Below are 12,319 nucleotides of genomic sequence, written 5' to 3' on the forward strand. Positions count from 1 at the left end.
AACTGCAGAGTCCCCGTTGGAAAGCTCTTGGGGAAAATTCCATTCTTCGAATTTGATAGAGTACCTCTTTCCGTCTCTTTCAGCAGGTTCCAGTTGTGTCCTCAGATGTAACTGAACGTTATCTCCCATCCAGCAGGCTCATTGTTCATCTTCTCTGGGCTGAACAACCCTGGGTTTCCTCAGCCATTTTTCAAATGAACTTTTCAGGTGCCTCTGTTATTTTTGGTCGTGGGGACCCTGTTATTACCCTCAAAAACTCGTAACCCATGTCTCAAGCTCTCGGGATATTATACCTAGTATATTTTGCATGCCATTTCATTCAGCTACTCTGGGTCTAGAAATTTATTTAGATTTGACCACAGGGAGATGTATCAAGTGTATTTCACTGTTGTCTCACACTGAAAAATGGTAACCAATAGGGGATTGGTTAAATTAGGGAACATCTGTTCCATGCAGTCATTAAAATGATAGGGTTGCAAGAATATTTAATGACATAATGTCGTCGTAAATGAAACAGGCAAGTGAGAAAACAGTTATGTACAGGTTAATCTTTTTTTCTAGTATACTCATTTCAGTAAATAAGATATTTAGGAAACACTGTAAAAGGTTATATACCCAAATCAGCAGTGTTTTTATATCGGCGTGGTCAGAACACATTCAGTTTTATTTTTGTTTGTTTATCTGAGTAATATTTACTGATCTCCTGCCATATGCTGGGCCCGTGCTGAGTGCCAGGCACCCATTGGTGGCTGTTTCGTTGTGACACAGGGAGGGACAAGTGTTCTGGTAAACCAAGTGCCCTGGGTGCTGTGGGCCCACTTTGGCACGCTCGGAGGAACAGCGCATACACGTGGAGGGGTGAAAGAAGGCTTTCTGGATGTCAGGGTGTAGAGGCACTTGGAGGGAGCAGTTAACAGGTGAAGAAGGTGGTGGAGACTGGTGTGTCCCAGAGTGCATTTTAGGGTTCCGAGGTGGAAAAGAGTGTTGCAGGACTTGGGGAAGAGGGAGGGGTGCTCCAGAGATGAGGCATAGTCGTATTTTCTCCAGGAAACACGTATTACAGTGCGGTTTAGAAAGATCTGGAATCTTCCTCTGTAAAAGGAGAGTCAGGGAAGCAGTGGGCACACAGAGGGTGCGCCCTGTCTTCTTAAGGAGACGTGGCTAATCCCGCTGTGGGTTAAGACAAGGGAGGTTTCCCAGACTGGCTTGCTGGCTGGGCTGGGTGTCTCTGGTGAAACAGATGAACACCAGATAACTAATTTAATTTCTAGAAGTGCTGCTTAAGTGCCTTTGCCTCCTACTACTGGTTAGAGCAAAACAAGCATGTGATTTATGTAAAAATACATGAATATTAGTTTTTATCATTACCCTGCAGAACAGCATAAAAGTGACGCTTCCTGCCGTAGCCGCTTTGCAGAATAAAATTAAGAAAATCAGTATTCTTTACAAATGACTAGTCACAGTGGAAAAAACCTGTCTGTTGAACTTACCATTTGTAGATAGCATTAATAAGTCTCCCCCTCCCATATTACCCCAACCAAAACTGAAACATGATTTACATAGCAGAACACAAGCTGAGTGAGAGATGGCCCTGAATTCCAGTAGAGAGGTGCTCAGGATGGCCTCCCCACCCCCACGCCTCTTTCTGGCCCATGCTTTCTGCAAGTTTCATGCCAGGCAGTTCCAGAAATCTGGGGGATACCCTCACCTATGTATGGAAGTTTCTGCAGGTTCTAAAAGGGAATGGGCCTAGGACTTCTTCTTTTTTTTTTTTTTTTTAAAGATTTTATTTATTTATTTGACAGAGATAGACAGCCAGCGAGAGAGGGAACACAAGCAGGGAGAGTGGGAGAGGAAGAAGCAGGCTCATAGCAGAGGAGCCCGATGTGGGGCTCAATCCCATAACGCCGGGATCACGCCCTGAGCCGAAGGCAGACGCTTAACCGCTGTGCCACCCAGGCGCCCCAGGGCCTAGGACTTCTGACCCATCTCTTCTATGAGATGGGATTTTAACTTTGAAAATCGGCACTCTTTGGCCTCTCAGGGTCTCCCCATTCTAGAAGCTGAGATTCAGACCAAGGCAATTGTCTTAAAATAGATCTTGGATATGACCTCTGACAGGATGACTTGTGAATTGTTTTGTGCCAGGAACTGAGCTGACTTTGGTTTGTGGGCTCCTTGGGTCCAGCCCTGGGAATGTGTTCTGGTTTTCTGTGTCCCTGCAGGGCCTCCTGCCCACTGTCCCCTTTGGAGAACCCTCAGTGGAGTTCGCGACATTGTCAGTGCAAGGACTGGGCTCCTTTGGTATGCCACATTTTGAGTTCCAGTGCTATGGTTCTTTATCAGAGTGCTTTTTTGTACTGGGGTGGGATAGTCCCGTAGTATTTCTGTAACATCAGGACCCCCCTCCATGTGGCCTAGAGACTGCGGCAGGATATCATCCCCACCCCAAGCCCAGTAACCACCCCAGGGGTGCTGGTGGCCTGCTTCCTTCCACCTAGTACGAAGCCCGAGTGTGGGGAGCCTCCCTCAGACGTGGGAGTGTAAATTTCTGGGTTTGAAAAAGTACGAACACTTGTGAGCACATCTTTTTCTCTCGGCAGATTAGTATTGGATTTGCTTTTCTGCACAACACAGAAACAAATCCCTTCACACAAACCACACGTGGCACGCTGATTCATTTTGCAAAGAAGTGACTTTTTAGTTTTCTCTTGCCTTTTCTTTTTTTTTTTTCTTAAGATAAAATCTACTTTTCCTTTAAATGTCTCAAGTCTTGAAAGGGTTTGTATTGTAAATATTTCTTTAATAAGTCACTTTTAACAGCATGAAACTTGAAGGAATTTTCCACAGTCGGACCAGGTCCCTCAACTATCACCAAAGGTGTGGCTTTTGGCTTTGACTTGTATTTAATTTGGGTGGCTACTTTCCAGAAAAATCAGTTTAACCTAATGAGTTGTCACAACTCATTCTACCTCCCTTGTCCCTCTTTTGTTTTTAAACAATCATAAATCTGTTCCAGTTTTTTTTAAAAAGTCAAGTTTATCGAAGTACAATTTAGAACACAACCCTTTCAAGCATACAGTTGGATAAATTTTGACAACTGCATACACCTGGGTATTACCATCCCATCAAGGGGATGCAACACTTTTTTTTAAAAAAGATTTCTTATTTATTTTTTTATTTTTATTTTTTATTTTTTTAAAGATTTTATTTATTTATTAGAGATAGAGACAGCCAGCGAGAGAGGGAACACAAGCAGGGGGAGTGGGAGAGGAAGAAGCAGGCTCATAGCGGAGGAGCCTGACGTGGGGTTTGATCCCACAACGCCGGGATCACGCCCTGAGCCGAAGGCAGACACCTAACCGCTGTGCCACCCAGGCGCCCCTAAAAAAGATTTTTTAAATTAATTAATTAATTTATCAGACAGAAGAAGAGAGAGTGTGTGTGTGCGCGTGCACAAGCGGGGGTGGGAGTGGAGGAGGGGCAGGCAGAGGGAGAAGCAGGCTCACCGCCCAGCAGGGACTCAACCCCAGGACCCCGAGATCATGACCTGAGCCGAAGGCAGGTGTTTCACCCACTGAGCCACCCAGGCGTCCAATGCCCGTCACCTCAGAAAGTTCCCTTATTACTGCCCCTTTGCAGCCAGTTTCCTTCCCTCCCCCAGTCCGAGGCCAACGCTGACCTGATTTCTAGTATTGTATAGATGGAAACACTGTTAGGTCGAATTCCTTCACTGCCATGTCTTTTTGAGACTGATCCGTGCTGGGTGTACCCATAGCTCCTTCCTTCCTTTTCTGCCTGAATCAGCTTTCCTTTTCTTTCTGCCTATGCTTTTCTGTCTGTCTTTGCCTTTCTTTGGTTTTCTGTGGCTTTCTGTCTTTCTCTCTTTCTGGGAATGGCATGATCCTTCCATTACTCCGTGTAGAGTCGTTTTCTCAGCTGGGCCTTAAAGCAGCCTTTACCTTTCACGTGCACTGAAAAACCCAAGTGACTGGAGAGAGACCCATCCACCCTCGCCCTTCCACACGAGGGTGAAAAACCGGTCTTGTTCTTTACTATCAGCCGGATCTAAATGCTGGAATTCTCTCCAGGTCAGCACCTGCCCCGACACCGGGCTGCCCGCCTCCCTTTCCACAGAGTAGGTGAGCTTTCTGTTGGATCGCCGTTGCTTGTTTTGAAACTTAACAGTTTTGGAAAAGGGTTCAATGCTGAGTATCACAGAGTTCAGCGCTAGGCAACTGTCAACCTCACGTTCCTTCCTTCCACAGGGAAGGAAAAGCATCTTCGAAACAGTGAGGACCCACGGAGCCTTCAGTTACAGGAAAATGTCTAATCATCTCTGCTAATGTAGTTTTAATGGATGAGAAAGTCCCATTCTGTTGGATCTTTGTGCTTGGTGGGTGCATACACGCTGTAACATCTCATTTTATTCTAATGTGAAGAAAGTGCTGTGTTGAGAGCGAGTGTCTTTATTTATTTGTTTTTAAAGCTTTTATTTATTTATTTGACAGAGAGAGAGGGAGAGCACGAGCAGGGGGAGCAGCAGAGGGAGAGGGAAGAGCGGGGAGCCTGATGTGGGGCGCGATCCCAGGACTCTGGGATCATGACCTGAGCGGAAGGCAGATGCTTAACCGACTGAGCCACCCAGGCACCCTGAGAGCGAGTGTCTTGTCAGGGACAGTTGGGGCCGGGGTGGCCTGGACTTGGAATCACTGTGTGGCAGCTTGTCCTGCTCTGGAAGGTTCTGCTCTGGAAGGTTCTTCGCAAACCCTAGCAATTGGGACACGCTTCTCACAGATCCTGCCTCTACCTCCTCACTGGTGACTTCACGTCTTGAAGAGGGCCGGTTTTGAGAAGCCTGCTGTCAGCACTGCAGTGACCCGCGTTCCTGGTCAAATCAAAGCCTGTAGGTCGTTGGTGCTTTAGCAGAATGGGTGTGCAAGCCTAGCGTGGAGAACCACGCCTGTTTAAATTGTGGGGTGACGCTCGAACTCCCAGCCATGGTGTGTGTGTTTTCTCGGCGGCACTAGTTTTTTTGGCTTGTGAATCCGGGGAAGAACAGCTAGTCTGAAGCCAGACTTGGTGGCAGCATTCCCTGGCGGGTATGTGTATGTGTGTATATATATATAGGAACTTGTTTAAGTACAGATTATTAGAAAGTTTCTTCCCACTTGGACTTTTTTTTTTTTTTTAAGATTTTATTTATTTATTTGACAGAGATAGCAAGAGAGGGAACACAGGCAGGGGGAGTGGAAGAGGGAGAAGCAGGCTCCCTGCTGAGCAGGGAGCCCGACGTGGGGCTCGATCCCAGGACTCCGGGATCATGACCTGAGCCGAAGGCAGTTAACCGACCAGGTGCCCCCCATTTGGACTTTTAAGGAAAGAAGTACCTTAAGTGTATCATTTAAGCCTTTCTCCTCAAGGCAGCCGAGCTCTGCCCTGGGCTTCATAGGGTGGGAGTTGGTAATCACCTTTGGCTATCTCCCTCAAGAAGCCAGAAATGTCCTCTTGGCCCCAGGCACCCTTTTTATTTTTCTCTGCCATATCTTGTTTGGGAAGAGTCTACTGTCTCTGGGCCCAAGGTCTTGCCAGGACAAGTCTCTCTGATTCTGAATAGCAGTTACTCAGGTGATCCTGTTCCCAGGCGAGGATACCTGTGAGGCTTCCAGAGATCAAGGAACCTAACCTAGTGAAGTTAACTCAGATAGTTAACTCAGGCAGTGGCACGGTTGGACTGGAATTCCAGTGCCTATCAGAGGACCCACTGTGGCTCGGGGTGGGGGGGGACACCCCTGTTGCTCTCTTGCCAGGTTAGTCTATCCCACTGCTCTTTTGTTTCTAGCAATTTACCACTGTCTCTCAGATGCCTTGTTCTTTACTTGTGTTTCGTTTTCTCCAGTGAATATAAACTTCCTGAGAGCAGGAGTCTTTTTGTTCTTGCTCACAGATTTACCTCAAGCACCGAAAACAGTGCCTGGCACTTCATGCTTCCTGAGTGTTGGTGAAGGAACGGATGAGCAAAGAGTACTTTGAAATTTGCCATAGTTCACATTGTGACTTGGGGCGTCCGATCTGTCACGGGCAGGGCTTTAATTTGATAAGTGATATTGGGGGGTCAGTAAAAAGCCATGCATTAGCTAAAACTTCTACAGTTTGGTACTTGTGTGTTGAGGCTGACAGACCCTGGAAATGCACTTTGAGGCCTCTTGGAGGGGCAAGAAAGAGGAAGCTTGAATTTGCAAAATGGTAGAGGGAATCCATGGGACACCAATGCCAGAAGATAGATCTTGGAGGAAAAGTTTTGGGGACTGTGAAGTGGACTGCAGTAATAATTTGTGAATGATTATTCGTCTTTTGCGATTTTTGGTTTCTGGAGAATTATCAGTAAAGCAAAATACAAAAACAAACCAAACCAAAAACCACCTCAGAAAACCCCCCAGAAAACCATACCTGGATACCTGGCCTGCTTTGGTCCTGGCTTCTACTGTGAGAGTCTTTCGCAAGAAACAGGAGGGTGGCATGCTTGTCTGAGAATTATCATTGTATTTGCATATATTGATTCTGTCAGAAAGCAGAGTTTAGACATGACAAACGTCGGCCTCTTTAAGACGCGGCCTGGTGGACACTCTGTAGGACCACAGAGGGTCAGACACCGTGTCGGTCTCTGGGAATTTTGTATGTTTAACTTCAGTGTGGGCGGTGTGCAGAGTGACCTGACTCCCCCCCACCCCCTTCCCCGGCGGTATCAGCCGGCTTCTTCCCAGGGTGGTGAGGACCAAGGTGGGGTTTGTTGGCCTCATCTTGAAGGATTACAGCTTCAGACAGCTTTGATCTTCAGCATGGGACGCAGAGTGGAGCCCGTAAAGTCCAGAGTGAAGTGTGGAATCTGGGGTTCTGACCAACACCCCTGTTCAGGAGTGGCCGTGTGTCTCCAGTGCAGTTCGTGTACCTTCATAATGAGGAGGGGGTGTGGCCAAACCAGGGGGGGCTCTAAAGCCGCAGCTCCCCATTAGTTGTGATAGTCCCGAGTTACTTGTAGAGCGAGGGGGGTTTGTGTTCAGTTCTTTCTTCATGTTGGATTGGAGTTTTCAGTCTAGTACTTGACCCGGAATTAGGAGAGTGCTTTAAAGAAGCTACCTGGGTAGCTCGGTCAGCTAAGCGTCCGACTCTTGGTTTCAGCTCATATCATGATCTCAGGGTCGTGGGACCAAGCCCCGCGTCGGGCTCCATGCTCAGCTTGGAGTCTGCTTGAGATTCTCTCCCTCTCCCTCTGCCCCTCTTCTTGCTCTCTAAATAAATAAATAAAATCTTAAAAAGCAAGTCCTGTGGTTGTGTGTCTACTGGGCCCGGTGTGCTGGTCATCTCTTCCGTACTTGCTATTATGACTGACTTTTGAAATACTTTTTTTTTTATGGTTCCCAAATCTGTGAAAGAAGGAAGTGATGCTTTTAGATTAATCTTCTTTGTTCAGATGGATTTCCTAGAGGCTGAGGACATAAGCTGGAGCCAGGATTAGAGCCTAGGAAATTCATATGGGTCCTGCTTTCTTTTGGTTCTGTTCCATAAATGTCATTTGGTTAAGTATTTTCTCAACTAATACCACAGGTACAACTAAGGTGGGGGCCTGTACGTGTTTTGATTCTAAAAAGCGAGCGTCTTGCTTGAAAAGATAAGACGAAATACAGATTCTGCAGTTGTTCAGTTAGAAATATTTTATAGCAGAGATTGCCTTTTTAATAATTTTAAGGTTTGTTGCCAAGGACGGTATCACTTTTTATGCTTCCTACTGCTTAAAAGTGGGGATGTTTTGGGGCGCCTGGGGGGCACAGTCGGTTAAGTGGCCCACTCTATTTCAGCTCAGGGCATGATCTCAGGGTTGTGAGATCGAGTCCCGTGTTGGGCTCCGTGCTCAGCGCGGAGTCTGCTTTTGATTCTTTCTCTTTCTCTCCCTCTGCCCCTCCCTCCCCGGCCCTGTGCTCGGCCACGCTCCCTCTCAAATAAATAAACCTTTAAAAAAAAAAAAAGGTGATGTTATTTTGGACCATTCTCGACGGTAACAGTAGTGGGTGGTATCGCTAAAATCCCCTCCCTGCAAAGATTGTCCTCGTATCTCTCTATCGCTTTGGAATGTCCTCAGTCTCTTTAAAGAGCTCAGCTCTCGTTCAGTTTTTAGCAGACCTTTGAAGCAGTGTGATTTAGTGAAAAGGCTCACTTGAGCCAGATGCCTTAGGTCTGAAGCTCAGCTGTGACGCTAGTGGAAGGACTGTGGGCAAGTCATTTATCCTGTGTGCGCCTCCGTTTCCTCCCGAGCGAAAAGGGAATAATAGCAGCACCTTTGATGTAGGATTTAAATGAGTGTACATCTGGTGCGGAATGAGTCCCTGTATTAGCAGTTGTGATTTTTAGACATCCTTTTGCTGCCAGTTCCTTATGATTAAAAGTGGAATGTTGCTGCAGAATTTTAAGCTCGATTGTATCAACTTAGCAACAGAAAAAAAAATTTGTTTTTTAAGCAATAGAATTTTTTTAGTCAGAAATGATTTCTTCCTGTCCGTGAAAACCCCTTGAGAAAAGGGGGAAGAAACAGCTCTTAGAACCAGTTCAGAAATAACGTCTCTAAAATGTAGAGACCGTATTAACACGTCAGTTATTTTTTTCCTCTTGCACTTGAGAATGTGTAAGTATCATTTAGGATAATAGCTTGGCTTCTGAGGTGGTTATTTACGGTTTGGTGTAACTTGGGGAGTCATGTAAAGGTTGATGCATGGATTTCTGGGTAAAATATGCTTCTGTTTGATATCTGCAAGCATTGCTCGAAGAGTAATTTCCCCCAAAACTCCCTAGGAAATTTTTACCTTTTACCTCAGGAAACCTGGAGTTTTGCCTCCTGCCCTGCTTGCAAAGTGAGTTCTTGCAAACCAACCCAGTTGCTTATCGTGTAACCAGTGGGTTCCATAATCCCAACCACAGTGCGCGCTCTGAATCCCTGAGATGTTGTCTTGGAATGCAGTTTTTGGGTTTCAGTTTAAGGTAGTTCCTCAGGTTGAGTTTCTAATCTGAGGAGATGCATAGGTATTTGTTCTAGGCCCTTCTACGCCCCTTCAAGGTGGGTGTGCCCGTGGGGGCGTGTATTTCCTCCGAGGCGCTCCACAAAGCTGGGGTGTGCAGATCCGGCCGAGGAGGGGGTGATCCCTGCTGTGGTTTGTGTCCAGCACCTGTCCTGTTTGCGCAAAGCTTGAGTGTTCGAGCCTCCCTTGTCCTGCCCTCTTCGCCGCTGGCTGGGCCTCACCACCAGGCTTCAGCAGGTGAGGTGAAGAGGCCGCAGGAGGCTGAGTCCGGTGTTGAGTGCTGTGGCCCTTACTTAGGAGGTTTGCTGAGCAGGCCCCAGGGGGGAATGTGACAGTGGTGGGGAGAGTGATGGCACACGCGGATCTTGCCCTGCCTGCCTTTGTGTCTGCACTGCACGGAAAAAGCTGAAGTCTAGGGCCAGGCTGGAGGGCACATGGCTACGGCGGGCATTTGGGGTTTATTTTATATATATATATATTTAATTTTATTTATTTATTTTATTATTTTATTTGACAGAGCGAGAGCAAGCATGAGCAGGGGGGAGGGGCAAAGGGAGAGGGAGAAGCAGGCTCCCTGCTAAGCATGAAGCCCGATGCTGGGGCTTGACCCCAGGACCCTGAGATCACAACCTGAGCTGAAGGCGGCCACTTCCCCGACTGAGCCACCCAGGCGCCCTGGCACTTGGGGTTTTAAAAGATGAGTGGAAAAGGAAAAGAGCAAGGAGCAAGGTCAGCAGAGCTGTGCCCCCGTGCTGCTGCTTGGGGCTTGGGTGTCGCTCTCTGCAGTCACTCGGGTTCCTGTACAAGAAGCAGGATTTCCTCGTAGGATACTTGGGCCTTTTTTTACACGTGCAGCATGAACTTTTGGGCGTTTCTTGATTTTTGTTGTTGTAGCTACCTAATCTATAACGAGAAGCTTGCCATGCAGCCCTCTAGCCGGAAATAGAGTCTGAGAACCACAGGCTCTTGAAGAGCTTGTCCTGACCCTCCCCCGGAGGCACCCCCACACCCTCTCTTTGGGACTGGCCTGATTCACTGGTTTGGCCGTGCTGGGGCTGGCCTGCCTCATTAGAAAGCGTGTTTTGGAGCAGAGACAATGAGGGATGGGAAAGGTAACAAAAACCTCTCGGGATTCCCGGATTGCTCAGGATGTTATAACAGTAAGTGTTGCCTTTGATCTCAGAGGGTGGTGTGGGGCAGGCCAGCGAGGGGGGGTGGTTATTGAGAGGAGAGCTGGAGCCAGACAGCCATAATGGCTTGTCCAAAGGCTGCTATGAATCCCAGTGGCAAAAAGCTCTGTACTTGCCACTAATTTCTGTTTTCTTTGCTGTGGTTGGCTTTATTAAAAGGGCATAAGGAAGCAGCCTAGACATTCAGTTCCAATCCGTTTTCGGAGCGAAGCCGGTTTGGGGGTGGGGTGGAATCGGGCCTTTGGTGATTTCAGAGAAAGGATGACTGGCTTTATGGCTTATTCCCTTTCTTGGGGGAGGGGAGAGAGATCTATGGAATGTTATAAATCATCAAAGGTATTCACGAGACACAAACAGATGTTTCATCCTGTTTGCAGAGCTGGGACTGGTGCGGGGCTGCCGCCTTAAACGTGATTTTAAGGGGTGGCTCTGATGCTCCCTGTACCGCGTGTCACCTTTTTCTGGACGTGGTTCTGCGCTGGCCATTCGGCGCGTGAGTGAGATGATGGACGAGCTGTGTTTGGTTTCTGGATCGGAACTGGGAAACGGGGAGTCTGGACCGGAGAGGGGAGCAATGAAGGTTTAACCTGAGGATGGCCCTTTAACTTTCTATGAGGAAAAACCACCTAATCAACGGTTGCAAATTATGTAAATTTGATGCAATAATCAAGCTTCTTGCTCCACTGCATCATTTACCTTTTGATTTCAGAGAAGTTCAGCCCCGTGACTCTTTTCCTTATTTGAACTGGAGCAAGGCGCCCAGAGAGACTTGGGTCACACCCTAGGCGGGGAGCGCATCTATGTAAATACAAGCTGCTAATTTCAGACAGACACAGCTAAATTATTAGAGCTCGGTTACTTTGAGCTCACTCACCAGCTCCTCCATCCTCAAGTGTGTTCTTTCCGTGTGTTTCAGAACTGAAAACTGCCGTCCTGGCCTCCTGGGACTGGTTTGCTGGGAGCTTTAGGACCCTGCGTGGCTGGGTCTACAGGGGAGGCTGACTGCTGGGCGGGTGGGGTGGGGTGCTGGTGCAGAGGACTTCTAGAAGCAGCATTGCTCTTTTAATCCTCCGCACACCCTGGCTCCCCCCCCCCCCAATTCCAGGGACCTTAATATTTCGTTAGGATGCACGTGTAGGGTCTTGCTTGTGTATAGTGGTCCAAGCTGGGTTAACCTCGTTCTGGTTCCACCGCGACTGATTTACAAGGAAAGAGGAAAACCTTGAATTCATGAGGCAGTGCGTAGCCTCTGTGGACGAACGTGGGAAAAAATGGGCTTTGTGGAACTCTGTGATTGTACTCGGGGCTAGATGAGAGGTCCCTCGGAGCGGGCGCCTGCCACGTGGGTGGGCTGACGGAGAAGGTGAAATGTTGATCGACTCTTGTTCCTGGAGGTGGTTTTGGAACCTACTGTACTTCGTACTCATCTGGCATTCATGACCATCGCAGTTCCTAAACAAGATGAAACTGTGTATAGCTAATGACACAAAGTGTTTCCTCCTTATCTAATCAGGAATCTTTCTGAGAGCAGCTAGATTAGATGTTACTCAGAATGGATAATATACGAAATAACTACTAACCGTATTTCATTTGTGGAATTAACCATGTGGCCTCGAACTTTGCGTATATTGCGAGTGAAAATAAAACCAATACAGAGCAGTCTGTAGTATTTTTAGCCAGTGGCACGCAAGAATTTGAGACTCTTGTTTGTTATTTTAATCCGCGTATGAAATACGATCTGCTGTTGGGAACAGAGTAATTTTATGCTATTGTTGCATTTGCCCATTTTGTTTGTGAAGTTCTATGAAATTGTAGTATTTTGATTTGGGGAGGGGAGGAGGTGTATTATAATAACATTTCACTCAAGAAGTCTGTATTTGATTGTATAAGGCAGCATTTGGGGCACTGGACACATGTTGTTAACAGGCTGAAAATGTACCAGAAGCTTACGGAAGAATTTTGGGAAGAAAATAACACTGTCTTCAAAGATTTGAGATTGATTCCTGAACCTTACCAATTATGGAAGACCTGGGCATGTGCCGCTATGTATCACATTGAGTT

General features: G+C 47.2%; 1 protein-coding gene across 1 annotated transcript in view; it reads left to right on the forward strand.

Annotated features, from left to right (window-relative positions):
• JARID2 (jumonji and AT-rich interaction domain containing 2) overlaps positions 1-12,319 on the forward strand; it is a 252,396-nt gene that overhangs the window by 56,404 nt on the left and 183,673 nt on the right. The window lies entirely within an intron of this gene.

The sequence above is a fragment of the Ursus americanus genome, chromosome 32 (genome assembly GCF_024610735.1).
Source record: "Ursus americanus isolate L20-20 chromosome 32, mUrsAme1.1.p, whole genome shotgun sequence".
In the NCBI taxonomy this organism is placed as follows: domain Eukaryota; kingdom Metazoa; phylum Chordata; class Mammalia; order Carnivora; family Ursidae; genus Ursus; species Ursus americanus.